Here is a 21,922-nt window from a genome sequence, read left to right on the forward strand (position 1 = left end):
CCTTCCGTTTGCAGCTGCTGCTTGGGTTCTCCCCTCCCCACAAGGACCTAGATCAAGGGACTCCACGCTTCCTCCGCCGGTGCCCAGAGTGGTTGGCCTTCTTTTTCCCCTTTTCTTCACCCCCCCAACCCCCACCTCTACCCCCAGAAAATAATCACCTCGGGGAAGGTGTAAAGACAAGACTGAGCCTTTGCAGGGGGGTGGGGGCTGGATTTATGCAAATTTTCAAAGTTAATAGCCACATCCCAGTATAGCCACTACAGCTCAGCAGCTGTGAGAGATTCAGGATGGGAAATTACTTGTCTTGTGTCTCGCTGGCTCAAAAGAGAAAGTGTGCACACAGCTGCCAACACTGAGCAGCCACGAACTGCAGAACAACAGTAACAACAACAAAACTACATAGTATCCTCCGTTCCTCCTAGGATCTTTATTCAGATCAACCTGTCAACCTCATCCTCACAGTCTACCAACATTTACATATACCAATTCCACATGGAGCATAATCGCATGGTGCATTCTTCCAGAAAATGATTCCGTAGTTCTCTGTGCTATGTAATCACTGAGAAGTTCCATAGTCCCAGGATTACATTCATTCATTTTGTTGAACTCTGACTTAAGTGGACTTCAGCATAGTGTTTAAAAGAGTACATAGATGGCTTAAGAATCTGCTGTATGCAGAGTGTACCAGCTATGGTGATTCGCATTTGTAACCTGCCTGCCCTTACATGCACAGTCTACTCGGTTACAAAGCGCTTACAGGACTATCTCTGACAAAAGGCTCCTTTTATCATCAAGTTGTTGGCATTCATGGTTCCATACTCAAAATGGAGAATGGAATACAAACAATAATTATTCTACATATAAAGCTCAGTTTTGACTGAAGCAGAAAGGAACTGATAGATATTAAGCTCCTATTCAGTGCTAGACAACTTCACATGTTAAACCCCTCTTGGCCTTAATATTTTCCAACGGATCTGCAAAAGCCCTATTCCCAAGTGAGGAAACGGTCACAGAAATTAAGTAACTGTTCCCATGTCTCTGCTAGAGAGTGGTCAAATGGAGAACTGAATATAGGTCTTTCCTGATTATAAAATCTGCACCATTTCCCCTACACTGCGAATTCCTACAATGATCATGAATTTTTTTTTTTTTTTCCTGAGACAGAGTCTCGCTCTGACGCCCAGGCTGGAGCGCAGTGGCGTGATCTCAGCTCACTGCAACCTCTGCCTCTCGGGTTCAAGCGATTCTCCTGCCTCATCCTCCCGAGAAGCTGAAACTACAGGCACACGCTACCATGCCCAGCTAACTTTTTTGTACTTTTAGTACAGATGAGGTTTCACAATGTTGGCCAGGATGGTCTCGATCTCCTGACCTCATGATCTGCCCGCCTCAGCCTCCCAAAGTGCTGGGATTACAGGTGTAAACCACCATGCTTGGCCAACGATCATGAATTCTAGGGGGAAAGTTCAGCACAGCAACCATCCTGTGATCCATCCCTTCCTCTCGGAATGATCCTGCTACTTACCAGCTATTGCTATTGTGCTAGGCAGTTTCTTTAACCACCTGAACAATATGTACCTTAATTTCTCGGGCAGAGGACACTGGCTTTTTCCATTATCTACTGCTTGCTGTCAGTCTTTTCAGAATTACTTGGTGGCAAAAGTTCAAAAGGTTCTAGAATGGCTACTCATATGCCAAGGTACAAAGTCTGTCCAGTTCAGAACCTAACGAGCTGACTAAAATTTGCTCCCTGCATTATTTTTTCTCTAACTGGGACTCTTTAAGAAAGTGGTAAATGCTGTTCACAAAAACACACATGGCTTCAAGTTGACATTCCCTCATTTTCTGCTGCATTCTGCTTTAACACTTAGTTCACAATCACCTGTCAGTAGCATGCTGCTATGAGCTCCCGATGCAGGCCAAGAAACAGAACACAAATGAAAAGGTGATTAAGAGTCTTGTGCGCTCAAAAAAAAAAGGGGGGAGGTCTTGACAATACTGAGGCCTCTAAGACGATGAACTATACCTCGCCCACCCTTTTCTCTCCACCTCACAGGCTTGAATTGTAGTGCACTCAGATGACCATGGCCTTCAAGTACAAAGGCAGGGGCTGGGAAGAAGACTGCAAGGACCAGTGAGATGCATTCCTGTCCATTAGGCACTCACAGTCTAATGAGGGCTTCTTACTAAAAGACTTCTCGAGGGATCTTAGCATCCTTTTAGGGTCTAGCTCTGTCCACCTTTTTCCTTCTCTCAGTCCTTTGCTTACCGTGGTCCTGGCAACTCTTCATCTCTTTTCACAAACTTAATACTTCTTCCCAAAGAGCTACCACATATTTCCCACAAAGAACTCAGTGTGGTGATTGGGGGGGTGAAGCAGGACATTTAGCTAGAAACTTCTCTCATTTAAAAAACCCTGTCAATTATTACCATGTTTTTAAGGACACAATTATGTTTTGAAATAACTTTGGGTATCCCTCCTTCATTTCTGTTACTCATTATCTAAGAGCCCAAAGGAAAACCTCTGAAGAAAAATATTTAAATTCTTAAGAAAAGGCAAAGGAAAACTTAAACCTGCAGAGCCTTTGTTTTTTATATTTGGGACTCATGAGATTAGACTAACTTCTTAAAATCTCTCTTAGTTAGGAAAAATTCAAAGTCATTAATCTAAAAACAGTTAACAGTAGACTATTCCTATTTTGTCCAAGTACTGTACTGAGTGATAATTTAATGATATATAGGAAAGTTTGTATGGTTTAATAGGTAACAAAATACAGAAGAGCATATGGTGGGAGACTAATAATGGTATTCACCTATGTTGCTATGTCCACGCCCAAATGTGTAATACTCTCCCCTCCAGAGCAGTGGCCAGCTGTGGGGGAAGGGCAGCCACATTTCTCTTTCTTAGGCTCCCTATAAACCCAAACCCTTCTCCTTATCAAAAATATTTATTAACATTCACTCTGTAGGACTCCCAAAGTTTACAGTTTGGAGAATACACCACAGCCCCTGACATTTCCTAATCCTAACTACCATGAGGCCTGAACACCACCTCGTACTTTCCCTGGGTCAGCTATTCGCCCGCTCCTTCTGTGTTTCATGGAGAAGCGTTTCTTTCTCATAGCCACTGTTATGCTTTTGTGTGTGTGTGCACGTGTGTATATATAAATTAAAATCACAACCTCATAAGAAGAAAAACTGCACTCTCAGGTAGGCACAAATGATGCCACAAAAGATTTTGGAAAAATGTGGAAGGTTCACTTTGAAAATCTCCACTCCCTAAGTACCATAATCCCCAGATGAAGAGAGCAACACTGTGAAAGCCATTTTAGAAGCTCCAAATTCAGTTTCAAGAAATAGCTTTTCTGAGGACTAATGGGTGTAGAGGAGAAGATGATAAACTCATCCCTAAAAAACAATGCTGCTTATCTTTCTTCATCTTTAAAAAGAAAGATCTTAGTTTGGTGGTTAAAAATGTTTGCCACAAGCAGTTCTCTGTGTGAACATCAGAATTCTTGGTGATTATTACACATGGATTTTGCAAACAAGAAAATAAAAAGTGACAAGCTGTCTGGTGACTGAAGAGATGACCTGTTTGCACTGTCAGTCTTCACAGAAGTGTCCCTACCTTGTCTTCACCTCCTGGGTAGCACATGCAACAGGATTTTCTGGGAAGGAGGTCTCTGGCACTCACATTCACCTCCTAGCCTCTGCAAAACCTGAACTGTGGCTTTCAAGGAAGCCTTTCTCAGAGCCAACTGGCTGGCCTGATTGGCATTTACCCATAGAGGGTTATTAGCCATCTTTAAGGCACCAGAGTAAGTGTCATTTCACATGACAAAATGCAGCAAGGGGTTGCAAATCATCTTAAAAAAAATATGTCTGTAAGATAGTTTCCTGGCTTTGAGCCAGCAATAAGGAAAGCACTACTTAAAGCACCCCACAGCATGACTTAGAAGATCCAGTCACAAGGCAGAAACATAGGGCCAGGGTGGCTACAGGCCTGAGCTGGTATCTCTCTAAGCTCAGTGCTCCAATTTCCTCAGCTTCCAAACACACGCAAGGAACCCACACACCTTGCACAAAATTACTAACATTACATAGGACAAACCCTCACAGGCCCTGCCTCAATGAATTCTCAGAACTGCCTTCGCAGGGAGGTGTTATCATTAATGTTTTACAGAAGCAGCAGCGGGGCTCACAAATGCTAAGCGATATTCTCAAAGCCTTAAGTAATGGAGCAAAAATTCACCTGGGTCTGTTCTTCCCTCTTTTAATTGAATAGAAATGAGTGGGCGCATTTTGGCTGTGGATATATTATTCTGCACTACATATCTTTTGCTCAGAAAAAAATCCCACCTTAAAAACATAACTTGTAATGTTCTCTCTCAAGTGCATCATACACCGTCATCACCTCGCCAGATTTTGGTACAGTGTAAAGGATAAACATGTATTCTGCAATAGGCCAACTGACATTAAGCCATAGGAATATAAGTAGATATAAATTAAGTAAAATATGCACTTGAGCTGCAGCTGGATATTATTCTATAAAATAGTAAGACAGATCCACTGATCAAACTGTGATAAACAAAATCTTAATACATTTTTCCAAGCTTCCTCTCTCATTCTTCAATTAGAAAGCAAAAAATGCATGTAAAGTAGGACATGTTGGTTGATGTACTGGGATTTACTAAGCATAATACTGTGAAAGAAGGGTAAGATACCCCAAAATTCTGACTAAATGCAAATACCTGTATAAAAGACTGTTCAAAATGTTCCCAGCACAGACTGCCAGGAATGAATGGCCTTGGGTTATTTAATGACTGTTGATTTTGATGTGTATTATGTAGACGAAATACTGTCCTATAATTCATTCTTCTTTGGAAAGCATGTTTTGTCTGTTAATCTTCTGTGGTAGTAGTATCTGTTTCCTTATTTGAAACATTGTTTTAATTCTCTTTGGGCAATGTTATTTATCTTATTTTCATTTTTGAGACAGAGTCTCACTCTGTTGCCCGGGCTGGAGTGCAGTGGCACAGTCTCAGCTCACTGCAGCCTTGTTCTCCAGGGCTCAACCAATCCTCCCACCTTAGCCTCCCCAGCAGCTGGGACTACAGGGGCTCGCCATATCCAGCTAATTTTTCTTTGTTTCTTTCTTTCTCTCTCTCTTTTTCTTTTTTTTTTTAAGGGACAAGGTTTCACCATGTTGCCCAGGCTGGTGTCAAACTCCTGGACTCAAACGATCCACCCCCCTCGGTCTCCCAAAGTGCTGGGATTACAGGTGTGAGCCACCATGCCTGGTCTGGGCAATCTTGTTTTTTAAATAACATATTAAAAAGCCCAACAATGTAAAAGGGTTGGATCCTAGAAAGTCAAATAAATATAATGTTCATTATTAAGAAGTGCTCTTAAAAATGACTTTCAGAGTTCATAAGGAGTAAGTCACAGACATCATATCTTGAATACAATTCTCCATTATACATTATAGTGGAGTCTACACGAAGAAAAACAATTCCTGAATAATTTAAGGTTACAAAATTAGATACTTTAAATTTCATCTCCTTTCCTTTGCCTGTAATGGAATAGCCAAGGCAAATAGCATGAAAGAGAAACGGAGTACCTGAAAACTCCAGAAACTTTATTATGAACTTTTAATAGCTTGTTCATCAATTTTTTAACTAACCCCAGTTTAATAAATGCCAAGCACTTTACATGTATTAACTCAATTATTCCTGACAACAACTCTGTGAGGTAGGAGTTATGATTACCTCCATATTATAGATGAGAAAACAGACATGGAGATGTTAAGTAATTTGCCCAAAGTCACACTGCTAGTATATACTAAACCTTCAGTAGCCTGGCTGACCAGAGTCTACTTTTAACCAACACATTTCCTTACCCATAAGACCCAATTGAATGGAGTTTGCTTTCCCTAGTGTGAAAGTTCATGAGGTACAGTGCCATAAATACAGCAGAAGAAAAGAAGTGGGGAGGAGTGGGGTGAGGGGCTCAGAGACTTTCCAGTTTGTAGCAAGAATGTAACCACTGGTCATAGGGGCACTAGGCTGAAAGCTTTAGGAAGTCAGGGATGCAGAGCCTGGGCCACATTGCTGAATAAATAAATATTAAGAAGAAAGGAAAGATATTTGCAGAATGAAAAAGACAGGAGGAAGGGCTGCTTCCTCACCTTGACCAGAATCCTGGATTTCAAGGCTCCAGGATTGCCTGGCTACAGCACAACTGAACTGGCAACTGAAAGGAATGCAGTGAACCCATGTACTTTGATCTTGGTAAAGCAGTTGATACAGTGTCCTGTGAAATCAGGATCCTAAATCAACTAAAACTTATGTTGTTCCAAGAACCACACAAGTTAAGCAGGCTAGAAAGAAAAACACTGTCTACATCTACCAGTATGATGAAGAAAAAAGCCACAAGGAGTGGAATTCAATCCGTATTCAAAAGTAACTTAGAAATTACTCACGCTGTTTTAATCAAATTTGCACATAACATTAATTTGGGAGGTGTGAAGAGGGCAAATGAGGGCGAGCCAATTGACTTAGTTAAATTAGTAGAGAGGTAAAGAAAAACATAAGTTCAGTTTCATTTTTGTGTCCCCTTTAATTTGTAGGGAGTGGCTATGGATGTCCAATGGGTAGTAACCACCTCTAGACCTAAAATGCCAAGACTGAACTAAGTAAGCAATAGCAAATAGATACATGTTTAAAATGTTAAGACTTCGGGTCTGAACGTCACAGAGCATGGTCCTATTATTCCATACACTATCAGTAAAGTTCCATGGGAAATAATATTCCTTTCAACAAGACTTCGCTAGGAAAACCCAAAGAAAAGCAGGGGCTCAAAGGCTGAGTTTAGGAGGTCAGATGAAAAAGTCAGTGGCGTATGTATAATCTGGCCCCACTACAAATATGCCGCACAGGCAGAAGGTCATGAGAATGGTTTGCAAACACATGGCAGGACAAAGAACAGCACAGAAGGGAGAGAGAAGCAAGCTAAAACTTGAACTAACATTATTTTGTTAAGCATAAATTATAATTTCTAATTTCTTTAATGTTGAGAAATAGCTTATCCCTTGGTGGAACTATCTGTCCTCCCAGCAAAACTGTATTTTAAATGTTAGCAGTTGATTTAGAACTAACAAATGAGAGTAAGAGAGATCTGAAACATTTGAAAAAAACAAAATGACCTATATTCAGGCTGGGCCCTAGGAAATGTAAAAGTGAACATCATTGCATGCAGCTCCTGAGACTGAAGAACTGAGCACTATTAGCTCTGTAGCCAACGTGCAGGAAGAGGTTCTTGCCCAGATATGGGTTCTAAGTATATCCTAGCAGGCTTGTTTATGGGAGGAAAGCATATGTTTCTAGAAAATAAAAGGCTCTGAAAGGAAAGAGGGTCACTGAATAATTAAAACTTTCTAATATGTCACCCTTACTACTCTCAATCATAATCTGTACAGTTATTTTTTAAAGTGAAGCCCTCAATATGTGAGCAATGCAGGCAAGGAATACCTTTGGGTATCTGCAGAATTAATGACAATAGTAACAGCAACAGCAGCTAACACCTGAGTGTTAACTATGTGCCAGGAACTGTTCTAAGCGTTTTATATAAACTATCCTTACAACTAACCCTAGGAGGAAAATATTGTTATATCGTCATTTTATAGAAAGTTAAATAACTTTCCCATGTTCCCATGGCTGGAAAGGCAGAGTAAAAACCTAGGCAGTAGACTCCAGAGCTCATGCTCTTCAAGAAATTGTCATTGAAGACAGGTAAAGCCCACAATAAAATCCCATATATTTCTCTGTCTTCTAAAAGAAACAGCAACAAAAACAGAGAAATCTAGCACAGAGGCATAAGGATTAGAGCCATCCCACATTGTAGATTTGAATAGGAAATATATGTGAAAAACTTCAGTCAAATGACAATGCTCTGAGAGATTACTGATTAATACTTACACAGGACAAAAAGCAAACCATAGAACCTACACAGACAGATCTTCCACAAAGTTTGATGACTGGCCCCCTCCCATGGTTTAAAAAATCATCCATACAATGACAAACTCAAAATTCGCTTCAGCTCAGACCTTTCTCTAGAATGCCCCAATGCCCTCTAGAACCCTTCCCTCACCAGGCTGCCCTCAGAACCACCTGCAGGGCCTTCAAAACACACTTTCCCAGGCCCCTCCCCAGATGTGAACCATTGAAATCACAGAGGTGGAGGGGTGCTCCTGGAATCTGCACATTTAGGAAACTCCCAAGTGATCCTTAGATGCAGCCTAGTTGGCGAAAGCCCGCTGCAGACACTCTACTTCTTCCTCCATGCTACCATCAGAATTGCTGAAGGCAGAGATCAAGGCAAAATTATTTCCCTTCTCAAGAACCTTCAATGGAATAACCTTTATTCAAAAGAAACCAAGTGAAGTCTAAATTCCTCAGCAGGACACTCTAGGCCCCTCTGTAATCTGTCCCAAACTACGTATCCAGCTGCTTTCCTCCTCCATCCCTCAGTCCATCCCAGCAGCATTCCCCAAACATATTCTGTACTTCTACATCTCCATGCTTTGCTGCTCCAATGTTCCCTCAGTTCTCCCATCAATTCTCTACCTGTCACCATCTTTGTCATCCTTCAAGACCCTACTTGTGAGACCACCCTGATCTTTCAGTCTCTCCTGAGCAAATGTCCAAAAAATTTAGCTCTCACAAGAATTACAACATATCCTGTAAACTGTGCTGAATTATACTAAACTGTTTACATGCAGGTCTTCTCTTCAAAGCAGGGGCATATCTTACTTATCTTTCATACTGTGGATGAGAAAGAGACCTAGGTCAAAGTTTAGCTCTCCCTGCTAGTTACTAGCACTGTAATCTTGAGTGGGTTATTTAAACACACTGAGCCTCAGTTTTGTAATCTTTGAAATGGAACACCAATGACACCAACCTTCATGGCTGACATAAAACATGAAAAGTGGCACACTCTGGACCACCTGAAATGCACTAACATGATAGCTGTTGTTAATATTTAGTGTTAACTTTTGTTTCCCATCCCACTAGAGTGCATTGCAGACAACGTAAATGCTCAAACAGCATTTGCTTTTACTCAGTAAAAGCATTTGCTTTCAAAGTAATGATAAATGTTAAGTGATTTCTTAGTCCTTTCTCCTGACCCAATTTTGTTCTGTTATAAAGAAAATTTCATAATATTTCTATTCCTATTCTATTTGTACTCTCTTTTCTTTCCTTCAAAAATTAATGTTCAAAATTCTAATGAACAAGCCCTGTCAGTGTCCCTCCTACTCTAGCTTGGCTGTTTGCTTTGAACTACAGTAACTGCCTGCAGCCACAGTGTCGCTGCCCAGAGAATTGCCTATTTCACCCTTACAACAAATAGCACTTTGTAGGCAAACTGGAAGAGAGCCCAAAGTAGGAGGGGGGAAAACCAAGGAAAAGGAATTTGGGCCAAAAACTGAGTTGACACCCACACTATCATTCACACTAGAATACAGGTAAGGAGAGAACAGGAAAGAAAAGGGGTTCAGATCAACAACACAAATCTTCCCCAACCACCTACCTCACCACCCACCCATGGAAAATGCATTCCAAGACTCACAAAGGACTTGCTGGTCAGCTCACTGCAAGACACACATGGCTATTGTTGTGAATAAAATACTGTCTCATATAATAGCTTCTTATCCTCACCAAACCAATCCTATTGGATTGTCCCCTCCCGCATTTACAGGAGATGAAACCCAAGGTCACACAAGTCCACAGAAGAGAGTGCTGGGACTAGAACTCAAGTCTTTTATGCTCCAAATCCTAGGTCCTTCCCACTGCCTCTATATAGGTTGGAAAAAGCAATTTAAAAAGTGCTCTCAGAAGCTCACCAAATCCACCAGTTGTAAAGGTAAAGGTAAAACAAGATGGGTTTTGTGCTGTTAAAAACAATTCTGGTGCCAAGGATGCGGGTTGTCACAGCAACAAGGCTCCAACTACAGCCTTTGTAATGATCAGTCCAGCATTTTAGTATGGTGTTCCAGGAAGATCCTTTAGTCAGGTTTCTGTTCCTAGATGGAAACTGTCTCCATGATTTCATTTGTTCATTTGGTTTGGGGAGGCGGGATCACGGAAGGAATATATTTTTCTTTCTTTTTTCAACCAAACTCTGATGTTGACTTTAAGACTGAGGTAATGTGAAAGGCAAAAGAAGTTTCTAAAGCAAATTTGTGTTCATCATTCTTGTGAGGGAGTTCAAGGGGCAACGAAGCAGTCCTAGAAAGCACAGATCCTGAAGCCATGGCAGCTTGGGTTCACATTACAGTTCTGCCACTTCCTGTAATGACCCTGGCTGCTCATGGTGATTGGGAGTAGTAGCCAGACTAGAGAACCCAGCCTTGGTTTCCTCTGCTACAAAACGGGGCTGTTGTCAGAAGCAAATGAGCTAATATATGTAAAGTGCTGCAAACAGTGCCTGGCACATGGTGAAGTGTTTCCTAGTCTTATTTCCAGATTAGTCACTAGGACTGGATTCTTTTTTAAGTGTATTTTATAAGAAGGTTAAAGAAGACTTTTTGTACAACTTGTTAATGCATAATGCCCCAAACGAGCACAAAGATTATTTACAAGTTTCACTTCCTGATAGGATCTTCCAGGATTTCCATCTGTAGAGTCGAGTCCCTAGAAGGCCGAGCAGTGGAATTTGAAGAATTTTTCTTTTTCCCAACAACACTGCAAGAAAACCTAAACCCATTCTCTCAATATTACAAATGGTTTCCATAAGGGGGAAAAAATCCATAAAGATCCTTACTGCATTAAAGTAACAAATAGAAGGGGACATTTTAAAATGCATGTATTCTAAAAAGCAACCAAACTATCAGAAATTTACAGTTATACCAGTCTAGAAAGACATAGCTCAGATCATACAGGGATGACAGTCCTAGGACTGGAATAAAACCTGCAGATGGATCAAAAGATGTCCCCCTACTGCCAACCACTAGAAAATGCTGAAATTCCAGGAACAAAGTACTATATACTTGGGATGATTAAGAGCAAAATGCTTTTAAAAATCCTCTCAGACTAGGATTCTGCTAGTAGCAGAAATCTATTCAAATATTACTCTCTTCTCTCTCAAAGAGGCTGTATGTACAACAAATTACACAAACGATGTTGGATTTTCCCCAGAAAAGCAAATAAAACTAAAGACAGGAGCACTATTGGGGTCACAGTAAAGGTCTGAGGTCCTGTCCTGCACCAGGATACCCAGATGGTAGAGAGGGGCTAAAACCCAGTGGACAATGTCCTCCCAGCAGTGTGCCCTGACAGGGCAGACGCAGCCCCGCTGACACCGCTTCACACAAAGGGACCCTGGAGGCTGGCCCTTCAAAAGCAAAACAAGCTGGTGTTCCAAACCATCTTTTTCCTAGGGACTGCTGTGCATACCCCCTCAATGTCGTAGTTGGGGTGGGGGAAAAAAGTGATGCTTTGTACTCTAACATAGCCATCTTTCCACGATGCAAACATTTTCCAGCTTTCTTGGTTTACTTTTTGCTATCAGCTGTTCTCTGGACCCCTCTTCTTTATCTCACTCCCTAGTCTTCTTTCTGACATAAACTCTTTGCCTTTCTTTTCATTCCAATTCCCCTTTTGGAGAAGCCACAGCATACATTAACATGATACACTAGGAATTGCAAAATAATAGCACTCTTTGCACCTTGCCAACATATATTCTGCACCATTTCTAAATATTGACCTTTTTTCTTTCTCTTTCTTCCCCATTTACCCCCAAATCAATTTTAAGATATGAACAAATCTTCCCGTATCTCCTGGGGTAGATGATCTCTTTACTCAACTCCAAGTGGCTCTTACCCTCCCTTCTCTCTCTGTGTGTGTCCCACCTATCCTCTCCCCCTTTATATGCATAATCTACCTATTTCTCCCTAAACCTATTCCTCCTCAGGCCAGACAGACTGTTCAAATGCAACCACTCCAGATGTAATACGCCACATTTAAAGGCCAGAAATTTTTATTAAAAGTATGGGGCTTGGGGTTTGCTTTGCTCTGCTTTGTGTTTGGGGTTGGGGGAGAAAAGGATGAAATCAAGTTTCGCTTTATGTCCACTGTGTATTGTGGGCCAGGTGTGGTGACTCATGCCTGTAATCCCAGCACTTTGGGAGGCTGAGGCAGGCAGATCACACGAGGTCAGGAGTTCAAGACCAGCCTGGCCAACACGGCGAAACCCCCTCTCTCCTAAAAATACAAAAATTAGCTGGGTGTAGTGGTGCACACCTGTAATCCCAGCTACTCAGGAGGTTGAGGTAGGAGAATCACTTGAACCCAGGAGGCAGAGGTTGTAGTGAGCCAAGACCACAGCACTACATTCCAGCCTGGGCTACAGAGTGAGACTCCATCTCAAAAAAACAAAACAAAACAAAACAAAACAAAACAAAAAACCTGTATTGTGCTTTTTATTCAAACCCTATGCTTCCATTTACATGGCCATGAAAGGGCTATCTCTAAGGGCCTAAAGAGGCTATTTCCAGCTCACAAAGCTATTTTGTTTGGTTTACAGGAAGTTCTAAAATGTTGAATTAGCCAACCTTTAAAATCAGATTTCACACAATAATCCAGATTTCTGGCTTACAGTGAAAAATCAGAAAATCTGGCAACACCAGCCCACATTCCCACGCGGCAACAATGCACTTCTGATGGGCCTCCCACTCCTGATGACCCCACCTGGAGGGCGAGTGCCTGCTGCCACAAATCATCTCTGAGGCATACTATTTGCTCAAGACCCCTAGGCTACTGCTAGTATGCAACTCTGATTAGCACAGAAATTACAGATCTAACTTCTGCTTGGTACAGAACTTAGCAGGTATAAATAAGTTATAAGGAAAATAATTTAGAACAGGTGAAAGATAAACTATTTTGGAATAGAAAAATACCTTGAGAGCTAAGTTGAAGAACAAGTGCATCTCTCCTCTCTCTCTCTGAGTGTGTGTTTGTGCAAGATGTATAAAACCGCAGCCCACTTCCCACTTTGTACTTTATTACTGGCTAAATATTAAGATAAATAATACAATTGTTAAAGTAAAACTTGAACAGAATAAATTCACTCCAGTAAAGAGATTATACTTGAGTATAATGAAGCATAATTTTATTGTATTTAAAAAATAAAGGTACGAATGAAACAGCCTATGAATATGATGTAGATATATGGATATTTATTTATTCATTCATTTACTTTGAGGTAATGTAAATGAAAAAAATACTTTTTTTATTGAATATATTTATGGCATTTATTCAGCAAACATTTGTTATAGCAGTTTTTTCAGCTAAGACATAACACCTTAGCAAATATTAGGTATATCTTTACATGATATGTTTATGCACAGTAGTTATTGTGGGTGAGATTTAACTAGGAAGAGGGTGCTTAAGATGTACTTTACAAGTGGCATTCTATCATCAATATGGGTGACAAAAGAGAACAGGGCTAGAGAAAACACCAGAACAATTAAGTGATTTAAAGTTACCCTCTCAATTCCGGGATAAAATTTCATTCAAGTAGTTTTATCAATAGGCTGATACTTCTAAGACCAACTTGGGATGACAAGAGCATTGGCCTGGAAGCCTAAATGCTGGGATGCCACTACAGCTCTACTCTTCAAACATGCAGCACGAACCAGAGGAGTTATCTGGTACCTTTACACCTCAAAACCTGATTCTCTTTTTCTTGTAACAGAAATATTACTAGGTATCATAGGTGTTATAAAACAAATACAAAGAAATGTGCAGAAATGAGAAAGGGAACAGTAGATAAGAGAATAGGTATATATTGAGGCCGGGCACAGTGGCTCACGCCTGTAATCCCAGCACTTTGGAAGGCCGAGGTGGACGGATCATGAGGTCAGGAGATCGAGACCATCCTGCCTAACGGTGAAACCCCGTCTCTACTAAAAATACAAAAAAAAAAAAAACAATTAGCTGGGTGTGGTGGCAGGCGCCTGTAGTCCCAGTTACTTGGGAGGTTGAGGCAGGAGAATGGCGTGAACCCGGGAGGCGGAGCTTGCAGTGAGCTGAGATTGCGCCACTGCACACCAGCCTGGGCAACAGAGTGAGACTCCATCTCAAAAAAAAAAGAGAGAATAGGTATATATTACAAAATATTTAGAGGTCTGGTTTAAAATATAAAAGTCTGGTATAAAATGAGTCTGGTTTCAAATTCCACCTCCGCCACTTCTGTGTGACGTTGTTGTAAATTACATAACGTCTCCAGCCTTATGACCTCATTTGTACAGTGGGAATAAGTCTACCTTTCACTCAGAATTCTTTTGAGGATATATGAGAATGCATGTAAATTCCAGGGCATAGGTTTGGACAACCAATAAGTGCCTAATAAATAGTTGTTATTATTAATAACTTTAGGTGTTCTATACATTGTCCAAGTACTTCTTAATCAGGTAAGTTAAATACGAAAACAAAAAAGTAGCCATATCTGAGAATACACTGATTTTAAAAGCCTGTTCAGCACAGTGCCACTGCAAGCATCAGGGGGACCATTTTTCCAAGAATTTTAATTTTCTAATATTTCTTAAAATTCGGTTGTAAGCAATCAGTGAAGAGAATTTTGACTGATGGCATTTTATACCCGGTCTGAAGAGTTCTGTCCTGTCTCTATAGCGCGAGAGATTTTGAGACACACCTTTCTGGCGGCCAATGACCATCAGAGAAAAAGGTGTCCTCTTGTACATCCTTTCTTCTCCTTGTTCTGTAGAACTCGCTGCAGTGCTGGCTATCTGTTGATGCTAATATGTAGCAATGGGATTTATGCGTTGCTGGGGAAGTGAAGCTTTCTCTGGCACTATTCCTAACTATTACCAGCAAGCATAACAGGAAAGAAAAAAATGTTTAAAAAAAAATGCTTGTAATGGAACCTAACACCGTATTTATGAGCGTTCCCCAATAGCAGGTGTCAAGGGGTAGATACAGACCTCTTGAAAACCTCAGAGGAGTAGTAGTTCCCAGACTTTTGATTTCACGGGCCAGTAAAATGTCAAAAGAAAGACTATCATAAAATTGCCAGCTTAAAACTGGACTTAGAAATAACACCAAAAAACCATCACCAGCCTTTCATAACATGAAAAAACAAGCCAACCCTCCAGTAGGAAGGACAACCCAAGATTAAACAAAACAAAAGCAAAACAAAACAAAAAAACAGACTTTTGTAATTGAATAAACTTAGCACTAAAGTTGAAACAGAAAAGCTTGTTGCACTGTCTTTACTCTTCTCACTTTTTCATGGGCTGGTGAAACTGTCATCAAGGACCCACTCTGGAAACGACTGCTCAAGGATGAACTGGGAGTTGGTCCCATCGCCCATCCAGCCCGGGCTGCACTATCTCATAGACGAACCAAGGGCCATGGTGGACTATGTGCTGTTTGGGTCACCACACCTTCCAAGAAGACTGACATATCCTTAAAGCTTCTCTTTTGTCTTAATAACCAATGATGGGCTCGCTGGCCACAAATGTTTCAAACCCATTTGAAGGTGTGTTCAGTCAGCATCCAGCCTTCGTGCACAACTGCTAAGACGGTGGTTCTGAGCCGAGCTGCACGTGAGAATTACTTCGAGGCAGGGTGGGCTCTTTTCAAAACTAACTCCATATCCACAGATTCTGATTCAATAGGCATGGGGAAGGGTCTGAATATACGTATTTAAAAAATATTCCCCAGACTGATTCTGATGCCAGCCAGGGTTGAGAAAAACCATATTTCTTGGCATTCATCCTGAATTTATATCTTGTAAAGCTTTAAGGTATAACTCTTCATTCATTCCTCTGGGTGACAAATACTAATAGAGGATCTGCCATGTACAAGGCACTAGAAAATCAGTAGAGAACAAGAGAGATAAACCCCTACACTCACCACACTGACAGAGTGCTGGAGCATGAAGACAAGGAGGCAACTAAAATAGCACACTCGGACTTATTAGAATAAAGTGAACTACCAAGGCTGCCTATGGCCCTATCCTTGTGGCTTCACAGACCTCCATGCCATCTCCTCTCAGATGACTCTTTCCAGGTGCTAGAAATCCTGATATTTCTATCAGAGAAACAGATGAGCAAGGACCCTGTCCTCATGAAGCTTACATTCTAGCAGCAATGTCCAAATATTCCAGGTATCATTACAATGGTCATTCCAGCTCGAGTGTCTTTCTGAAGGTTAGGTGCCCATGACTTCGTGGGAAAAAACACACTGTGAAAACTCAATTAAGACTATATTTTCCATTTTGGTTTTTTTTTTCCAAAATCTTTTTTTTTATTTTTTGAGACAGAGTCTCACTCTGTCGCCCAGGCTGGAGTGCAGTGGCACGATCTCAGCTCACTGAAAACTCCGCCAACCAAGTTCAAGTGATTCTCCTGCCTCAACTTCCAGAGTAGCTGGGATTACAGGCACCACCACCACATCCGGTTAATTTTTTAATTTTTAGTAGAGACGGGGTTTCACCACGTTGGCCAGGCTGGTCACAAATTCCTGACCTTAGGTGATCTGCCCACCTCAGCCTCCCAAACTGCTGGGATTACAGGAGTGAGCCACCATGCCCAGCCCCAAAATCTTTTTGATGAAGCCTAGCATTTCATGGTTTTTGTTTTTCTGCAACAGCAAGTCAGGACAACAACATGAAGGTACTTTCAAAGCCCTTCCCTGAGTTTATCCAACAAAACACCATCCTATGAAAATTCTATAATTTCCCCTTAATACCCAACCACCTATTAGCCAACAAGAAACTCACCTGCAAATCTTCTGATGACTAATACATCCTAGTGTGGTTTCCCTGGAGCAAATCCCCAGTGGTTAGACATTTCATAATCCAGAAAAGCTGTCATCTGCAAACTTAGAAACTCCACTGTGTGCTCCTTCTTTAGATCAATTATATAAATAAGACCCAAGGGACCCCACTGTTTACACACCTCTAAGCAGAGAAGAAATCCTGATCCTTAACCTTTATTGTTGGTCTTTAAGGCAGATAGATTCTAATGCCTACTCTGTCACTACATGTGTAAACTTAAGCTAATCACATCACCTCCCTGTGCCTGGATATGCTCAACTATAAAATTTAAGGGTTAATCCCTTCCAGCTGTAATAGTCTTTCTATTCAAAATGACACAACTGCATCCTTAATTCTAAGACTTCAACTTCGACACAGCCTTCAAAAATATAAAAGGACAGCAATACTTTTCCCCTCAAAAAACCTCAAATATTCAGAAGGCATCCCTTCTTTTCATTGGATTATCCTTCATCTCCAGAGGAGATAAAAGAGGTTTCCCATATGGACTGGTAGAGAAGGGAAACCAAGTAGACTGCACCATCTGGACAGCCAACACACTAACAGAGGATTGGGGCACAATGGACGTTCATCACAAAGAGGTCACACACATTGGCCATGAGATTTGAATTCTTCCTCCAGCTCTCCTTCAACACTGTGAGATAGCTACCACCCAAATCAAGTAATTTATTAAATCTAGTTCATTGGATAGACCTACAGTATTTGGAGAACTTGGCACTAAGTTACCTGGGATTTCTTACCTGCCAGCTTCAGAAGACATCTGGGAATGGTAATTTCCTAATGTCTTTGCAGTGAAGACTGTAAAATCAAGTATGAACTTACATCAATGACAAGTTAAAGCCAAGCTCTGAGAAAAAGGTTTGTTTCTAAACCTCAATCCTCTCTCCTTCCCTAAATATAAGTCTGTCACTAAATATTTGAGGCATATTAGCAAAAAAGAAAACAAAGCTTAGCCTGAGTGGGAACCAAGTCCATAGTTGATTTTTGCCAGTTATCCTACCTTCTCACAATTTTCAAAAGCAACTCAAACCCCGCAAGTTTCAGATTTGCACAAAATGTTAGAAACTCTCTTCCAGATACATAAACAGAACTACAAAGACCCAGAGGAAGGAATTCAGATTTCAGAAGCTTGCAACAGACTAAACAATTTCAAAATGGTACCACAGGTGCAAACATTTCAAGAGCTGAATGCCATGTGGCCTGGCATTTAGATTTCTCAAAAGCCCCGAAAATAAGGGCTAATTAGCCCTAGAACTCACCTCCATCACTCAGTGATCCCAGCTCTCACACAGGACTAACAGTGCCCCCAAACTACTGAGTTTAACATAGTACTGACTGACTACCATTTTCAACAAAGTCATCCTCCATTCCTCTCTCATATAATTAGAAGACATAAATTCAAAAATGTCAAAGGCTAGAAGATTGGATCAAAATAAATAGGATAACACTGAGAAGGAACAACAACAAAAACTTCTCCAAAAAAAATCTGCCGAAGAAATACAGGATGCAACAGCTCACAGAGCAAATATCTGGGGGTTTTGACTATCCAAAACATGATTATCTAATAAAGAAGTTGGTGCTCAGCACTGCCTAAGAAAACCAAAGGCAGCTGTAAGCTTAAGGTGCAGTAAGTAGACATTCATGTCTAGGTCTCATAAGACAGCCGTCTTACTGTACTCTCTGTTGGCCAGATCACATCTCAATTACATATTCAATTCCAGATTCTCCATGTGAGATGCTGATAAACTGAGAAGACATCGAGAAACCACATCCCAATAAAAGACTGTGAAAAGAATTGGGACTAGTTTGCATTAGGAAAATCAACTGGGGGTAAGGGGACATCATATTCTCTTGGTGCATTCAAAGAGAGTAGGCAGCTCGAAAAGAATAAAATCATTGGAAAAAAAAAATTCAAGGAGATAGCCTTCAGCTCAAGTAATAATACAACAAACAGTCCAAAGGTGTAATAACCTGTCTTCAGGAGAAGAAGTTCACAGTTCCTGGGGTTATTTAAACAAAGGTTACCTAGAAAGGGTAAGAATTTATTAAAATCAATAAATTGGATAGGGCCCCTCTAAAATGCCAATTCTGATTCTATGATTCCCAACTTACTCCACTATCATACTGTGTTCATCTGCCATGATCTCCCTCCAAACTGCCCCTTTCTTTCAATAATGATTTGCCCAGACCCTAATCACATCAGACCTGATCACAGAAGTCTCCCACATCAGCTTCCTAAGCTCAATGTTATTATTCCTCCCATGTCAAGAACCACCTCCCTTTAAGAGCTATTCTGAGGTCTAAGGGCAGGCACTATCGCCATTTTGGACAGGATCATTCTTTGTTTAGGAGGAAGGGGGTTGATGTCCTGTGCACAGTAGGATGCTTATGTAGCATCCCTGTCCTCTAGCCACTAGATAACAGCAGCACCTGCCGCCTAGCTGTGATAACCATAAATGTCTCCAACATTCCTCAAGGTCTGCTGAGAAGCAAAACTGCCTACTTCTGAGAACCACTGGTCTTGAGGCAAACGATTAACACCACTGACTTGTGGTTAAGTTTTTCACTAACTAGGTTCCCTCTACCCTCCTTTATTAGTCATATATTCTGTTCCCCCTCCCTGACCATTGTCAAAAGTCAATTCAGATTTCCACTCCTCCCTCAACATACTTCATACACTTTCATCTGGTTCCACACACCCTGGATTCTTAGACAACTCTAACTATCTGCTTCTGCTGGCATCCTCATGTGTGCCTGTCTTATCTGCTCTCTGTGATTACTACGAGAATCCTCTCCTGCCTTGTTAAGATCCCACAGCACCCACTCCAGTTCTCTGCTTCCTGCTGGCACTCAACAAATATTAACTGGTGTTTCTTAGAATGTCAAACACCAGCTCCAATTAAAAATAACTGAAATCCCTTACAAGCTACCACTTCAACAACATAATAATCATGATTACAAAGTTGGGACAAACTTTTGACTTTAATAGCTATTTTGTCGACAGTACTGAGAAAGGAATCAAGTCTAATTTCCAAACTATAGCTACCAAAACAATTTAACTATTTGGACATGACAAACACATCAGAATTTTCTAAAATTATTTTTTAAAAACTCTGCATAATATAAAAATTAAGGGAAAAGGGGGCCTAGTTTCTTTTTTCTTTTTTTTCCATTAAACTTCAGCGATTTTGAGGAAAAAAGGGGCTAAGTTTTTATCACGTTTTTTAAATGCTGGAAAACACAGCAGGGAGAAAACGATATGAATATGGCTCAATACTTTAACTGTTGCATCATATGCTACTCCACATGGTAATGGAAGGCTGGGTCATCTAAGGACAGTTTCCTCTCCAACCTTCTAATCTGTTAGGTTTTAATCAACACGCACACATACACCCTAAATAAAAACGAGACAAATCTATTACAAAGTGTTCAAATATGTAAATAAACTGTGCCAATTCAAGATTTTGGAATTTTTCCCTGGCTCCATAGATTACCTAATCATTTTATGGGGGGCTCCATAAGTAACCTACAGAGATCAAACACCCCAAATCAACTTTCGTGACCCCTGTTTTAACCACCTAATTTTCATCTCAGATTCTTCCCCATCTTGCACTTGGATCTTAACAGGGATTTAGTTAGTTGGTGTCAAGACAGGTGAAGCAAGAACCCCAACTCTGACCTAGCTGACAGTAGGAGTTTGGTCACTATTTTTGGACTGTAAAAATAAATGCTGCCTGCACACCCCATTTATGGGATATGGTGCAGGGTTCTTCCGACAGGTAAGAAGCAGAGGTGCCAGATGCTTTGGCGAGGAAGGTGTGAATCACTCTCACTCTTGGCACTGGGAGGGGCCCCTTGGTTGTTTATAAGGTAGACAGCCCTCACCATTACTGCAAACGGGAATTCCCTGCCTGTCCAGTACAAACCACGTAATAGGTGCTCAATAAACGCTGCCTGAACGGAGTTTTACTACCAAAGCTGCCAAGGAAAGTTTCCAGAAGTCAGCTCTTTAGTCCTATCTCTCTTCCAAAATATGTCCTCAAAGTTTTCTTTGTCCAACAAAAAATATTTTTCAAGATCCAAGAGCAAGAAATCTGCGAGGCAACGAGGAGCCAAATATAAGACCAAGCGGCTACAGCTGGGCCCCACATTCCGCTAGGACTCCCCCGTACCTATTCCCCATCTCTACGACTACATCCTGAGTGCGCCCTCCTTCTCACCTCGGCTGTTTCTTTCCCACAACTCTGCCTCTACACTTTCGGCCACACTCACCCCAACTGCGTGCTCCTGGGACCTCAGAGCCCACGTCTCCCTCTCCAGCAAGGACCTACCTCTCTTCCCCTCGACCTGCAGCAGTTCTTCTTCGCTGCAGCTGGCTTTTTAAGAAATCAAAAAATCTCATTTATCTGCAAGGGATACTTCCTAGTAAAGGGGGACGGAAAGGAGAAGGCCCCTATAAACCCTCTAGTAACCGGAGGTGCTGGTCTTCCCGGCAACCACCCCCAATTCTCCTCCTTTCCAAGCTCCTGAACAGGATTTGAGCAGAAGTCCCGCTCCCAAGAGCCCACGCCTCCAAACAAGCTAGAAGCGGATTATACCGGTACCCAACCCGGAGATGGCCCGCGGCCGGCTGGGTGCACCTGCGGGCCCCCAGCTCCCTCCCACAGGCGCCGGGGGCGGGGCGCCGGCCTTCACCTCCCTGCCCCCGCCCGCTGGGCTCCCAGCGCAGCCCACCCGGCACAGGAAGGAAGCGAAGGAGAGGCGATTCTGGAGAAGTTAAAGGGCTCACCTTATGGACACCGGGGCAGCAAGGCCAGACACCAAACACCCACCTCCGGGAGGAACCAGCGGAGCCGAAACCACCTCTCCCCGCCTTTCGGACTGGGCGGAGGGAGGCAAGAGAAGGGAGAGCGCGCGAGGGGTCCAGGAGCCAGGCAACCGCACTCCCCTCCCGCAGGGCTAGCAGCCCGGGGCCGAAGCGGCCGACGCTCAGACTGCAGAAAGCGGAACAATCTCCCAGGCCCCAGGGGCAGCAAACGGGAGCCCACTCCGCTCGCCACCACCT

The 21,922-nt window shown here is 41.8% G+C and overlaps 1 protein-coding gene across 3 annotated transcripts in view; it reads right to left on the reverse strand.

The window, feature by feature from the left end:
- LRRC8D (leucine rich repeat containing 8 family, member D) overlaps positions 1-21,453 on the reverse strand; it is a 115,419-nt gene extending 93,966 nt beyond the window's left edge. Inside the window, exon 1 of one of the 3 annotated variants that reach the window (XM_011995584.1) lies at positions 21,189-21,453. The gene's annotated coding sequence lies outside the window, so the exon portion shown is untranslated. Of the gene's footprint in view, positions 1-158; positions 328-9,588; positions 9,674-21,188 lie in introns of those variants that run through there. The other 2 variants (XM_011995586.1, XM_011995585.1) reach the window with 2 other exon arrangements.
- Positions 21,454-21,922: the final 469 nt, after the last annotated feature.

This window comes from Mandrillus leucophaeus, unplaced genomic scaffold (assembly GCF_000951045.1).
Source record: "Mandrillus leucophaeus isolate KB7577 unplaced genomic scaffold, Mleu.le_1.0 Scaffold492, whole genome shotgun sequence".
Classification (NCBI taxonomy): domain Eukaryota; kingdom Metazoa; phylum Chordata; class Mammalia; order Primates; family Cercopithecidae; genus Mandrillus; species Mandrillus leucophaeus.